Source organism: Saimiri boliviensis, chromosome 19 (genome assembly GCF_048565385.1).
Source record: "Saimiri boliviensis isolate mSaiBol1 chromosome 19, mSaiBol1.pri, whole genome shotgun sequence".
NCBI lineage: Eukaryota > Metazoa > Chordata > Mammalia > Primates > Cebidae > Saimiri > Saimiri boliviensis.
In genome coordinates, this window is record NC_133467.1 from 37440911 (window position 1) to 37445246 (window position 4336).

At 41.4% G+C, this 4336-nt stretch overlaps 1 pseudogene; it reads right to left on the bottom strand.

The window, feature by feature from the left end:
- On the bottom strand, positions 1–456 carry LOC101052865 (coiled-coil-helix-coiled-coil-helix domain-containing protein 2 pseudogene; annotated as a pseudogene).
- Between the last annotated feature and the right edge of the window lie 3880 nt (positions 457–4336).

Sequence of the window (4336 nt, forward strand, 5' to 3'; positions counted from 1 at the left end):
TTAGGCCAATCCGGTTGCAGGTCGGCACTGTTTCAGCACCTTACTGAAACCCTCACAGAGCTTGATGTCACCCTGGTTCTGAGCACACTCCAAGAACTGTTTGATCTCATAGAAGCAAGGCTGCTGCTGCTGTGCCGGCTGGCTTCCCTGAGGCTCCTGGTGAATGATGTCAGGCCTCGCAGGCTCAGGATCGCTTCCTCCACTGAAGCCCCCAGTAATGGCGTGGCCCAGTGTGTGCCCCACAGCAGAGCCCACAGCCACGCCAGCTGCAGTGGTTGCCATCTGGGACAGCAGACCTGGCTGCCGGGGCAGAGCAGCAGGAGAGCCAACTGCAGACGGGGGTGCTGCTGCTGGTGGCTGAGCGGCTGGTGCTGGCCTGAGCGCAGCTCTCATCTGAGGGGCCCGGCTGGCCAGAGGGGCCATGCGGGAGGCACGGCTTCGGCTTCCACGCGGCATCCTAGCGACGGGGCTGCTCGCTCGGCCTTTAGATGTGCAAGGACCAGGGAACGGCGCAGCAGCTTCTGAGGCCATTTGCACATTTTCTAATGGAATTTTTTTATTGTTAAGTTTTGAGAGCATTTTATGTATTCTATGTATAAGTCCTTTGTTGAATATGTGATCTGGAAATATTTTCTACCTGTCTATAATTTGTCTTTCTGTTGTCTTAACAAGATCTTTTACAAAGCAAAAGTTTTTAATTTTGATGGATTCCAACTTACCATTTTTTTTCTTTTTGGAATTGTGCTTTTGGTGCCAAGTCTAAGAACTCTTTACTTAGTTCTAAGTCTCAAAGATTTTTCCTGTTTGTAAAAAATACAAACATTTGAGCCCATTATCCATTTTGAGTTAATTTTTGTGTAAGGAGTAATATTTAGATTGAAGTTAAGCATTTTGCTTTTGGCAGTCTAATTGTTCTAACATCACTTATTTATTGAAAAAGTAGACTTTCCTTCATTGTATTGCTTTAACCTGTGTTAAAAAATAATTTGAATATTTGTGTGGATTTCAGTGTGTGTATTCTATTCCTATGATCTGTGTGTCTGTCCTTTGCCGAGTGCTGTGCCACCTTGATTAATGGAGCTATATAGTAATCCTTAATATTGGAAACAATGAATCTACTCTATTCTTGTTTTTAATTTCTTGGCAATTCTAGGACATTTTAATTTTTGATAATAATTGCATTAAAGCTACAGATCAATTTTAAAAGTACTGACATCTTTACCATGCTGAGTCTTCTAACAAGCACAGTATATCTCTCCAATTAGCTGTTCTTCACTTTCTTTTACCCATTTAGGTTATATTTACTGTATAATTCTTTTTTTTTTTTTTTTTTTGAGACGGAGTTTCGCTCTTGTTACCCAGGCTGGAGTGCAATGATGCGATCTCAGCTCACCACAACCTTTGCATCCTGGGTTCAGGCAATTCTCCTGCCTCAGCCTCCTGAGTAGCTGGGATTACAAGCACGAGCCACCATGCCCAGCTAAGTTTTTTGTGTTTTTAGTAGAGACGGGGTTTCACCATGTTGACCAGGATGGCCTCGATCTCTTGACCTCATGATCCACCCGCCTCGGCCTCACAAAGTGCTGGGATTACAGGCTTGAGCCACAGCGCCCAGCTACTGTATAATTCTTGTACACATTTTAAAAACTTATAGTATTTAACTTTCCACAGGGAAATTTTAAATAAATATTTTTTCAGTTTTTATTTCATTGTATGTATGTAGAAATGCAATTGAGTTTTTTGGTGTGTCGATCTTGTATCCTGTGACATGCTGAGCTCACTTCTTAGTTCCAAGATGTTAGAAAATCTCTTGACATTGTCTATATAGAAAATCGTATTTTCTGTAGAGATCATTTTATTTTATTTTTTCTGACAAATGGATTTTAATGTAACAGACTATGAACAATTAGTTAATGTGGTTTGAGGTTCCATATTGCAATTAATGTCTAAGAAACTGTGTACTACTTGCTGAATTTGGCATACTGTCAAAGAATATCCATAATTATGTAAAAAAGTTATTAATCTGTTTTTCTAACTGCATCTTTATTAAACCCGTTTTTCTTCATATACTTTAGCCAAAATAACATATTACAACAGATTGGATACAGAAGATATAAAAATCCTGCTAACGTAACCTAAGGATCATGCCACCTCAAGCCATACCAGACTTTGCAGGAAATGTGTTCATTTGGAACTCCCCCAAAGGGAAGCACATTTATGTGTGTTGTGTTTTGGTTCCACAAGCTTTTGAGGCTTTTCTTGCTTTTGGGAGGGCAGCTAGGCAGTTGGAGGTGCTTTCCCACTGGCTGGCACAGTGTGGGTGGGTACTGCTGGGTGAACACTGTGTGGCAGACAGTGGGGAGGTGGCTCTTCAGAGTCAGGCGCTCCATAGGTGGACATTGAATGAACAAGTCCTGACAGTGGCCAGGTGAGCTCAATGGAGGTGTGTAAGATACTGGGCACAATGTCCCTAAGCATAGGAAGGGACCATGTAGGTAGAATTACAGCTGGCAGTGGAAAGGGCTGTGCTGCCCCTACTTTTCCTCGAATTCAGGATAGTCTAAAGGAAATAGGTGAAGGTGTTAGTAGAGGCAAGATAAATCAATGCTCATATAATGCTGGGAAATTCTCTAATCTAAGAAGATAGTCTAATCATCCCAGATTTAGATAATCATCTAAACAATCTAAATGCCAAATAAGAAGTCAGAGCTCTTTATTATCATAATCATAGATTTAATCATCTAATCATCTATCATAATTATCTAAATCTGTGATTATGATAATAAATGGCTGTGACTTCTTATTTAGCATTGTTTTTTCTTTTCAGCAATTTATTCTGTATTATAAAGATCCTCACCATTCTTATCCATCATTTAAAGGAAATTCTGATTTCCTGAGACAACAGATGTTGGTTCAAATTCTGGATTGTGTTAGGAAGAATTATCATCATTATGTACCATGAAACTAAAGTGCTCTAAAAATGGTTGGGCACGGTGCCTCACGTCTGTAATCACAGCACTTTGGGAGGCCGAGGTGGGTGGATCACAAGGTCAGGAGTTCAAGATCAGCCTGGCCAACATGGTGAAACCCTATCTCTACTAAAAATTCAAAAATTGGCTGGGTGTGGTGGTGTGCGCCTGTAATCCCAGCTACTTGGGAAGCTGAGGCAGGAGAATTGCCTAAACCCTGGAGGCGGAGATTGCAGTGAGCTGAGATCTCACCACTGCACTCCAGCCTGGTGACAGAGCAAGACTCCGTCTCAAAAAAAGAAAAAAAAAAAAAGGAAATGATTCAGATGCTGCCCCAGGAGAACTTTCTTATCTCATATTCTGACCTTTTTTTTGTGTGTTTTCTTAAAAAAAAAAAAAAAAGACATGGGCTAGGCACGGTGGCTCACGCCTGTAATCCCAGCACTTTAAGAGGCCAAGGCAGGTGCATCACTTGATGCCAGGAGTTTGAGACCAGCCTGGGTAACATGCTGAAACCCCATCTTTACTAAAAATACAAAAATTAACTGGGTGTGGTGGCACATGCTTGTGATCTCAGCTACTTGGGAGGCTGAGGTGGGAGGAATGCTTGAGCCCTGGAGGTGGAGACTGTAGTGAGCTAAGATCGTGCCACTGCACTCTAATCTGGGAAACAGAGCAAAACTTCATCTCAAAAACAAAACAAGACCAAAACAGACATGAATACCAAGAATTCTGACTTGCTTGCTTCTCTATTACAGATCTAGAATTTAATTTTAAGAGTGGCAGCTCTGAGGAATATCCAGTTATAGGGTCAGGCAGCCTCGGTCATAAAGAAGTGAAATAGCCAGGCTGGGCTGTGATTTCCTGACTAACACAGAAACCCTCTGGAATTCCTAAAAGGATCAGGCAGCCACATTGCCATGCTGGGGCAAAGGCTCAGGATCAGAGATCCCGCTTCACCTGGCAATTTGAATGACTGTAGCAACTGGACATTAGAGATTCTTTAATTAGAGAATTCTTTAATTTCAGGTCAATGAAGCTCCCTTTTTAATGTGTTCATTCATAAAATTTTCTGTACACCCACAGTGTGCCACTAATTGGAATATATGAGTGAAGAAAAACAACATTCCCTTTCCTCCTGGAGCTGGAATGCTAGTGGTAATGATAGAAGATTAAGTGGCAATAAATAATTACATGAAATTATACAGGAAAATATTTATTACTGCTATGAAAAAGCAGTATGAGTAATTGCAAGAATGAAAATGGGTGGACTGGGTTGTTATGACTTGAATGTACTGTCAAGTTTGGCCTCATTGAGAAGCTGACATTTTGGCATTTGGCAGAGAAAGGAGGTGAGGGAGTTGAGA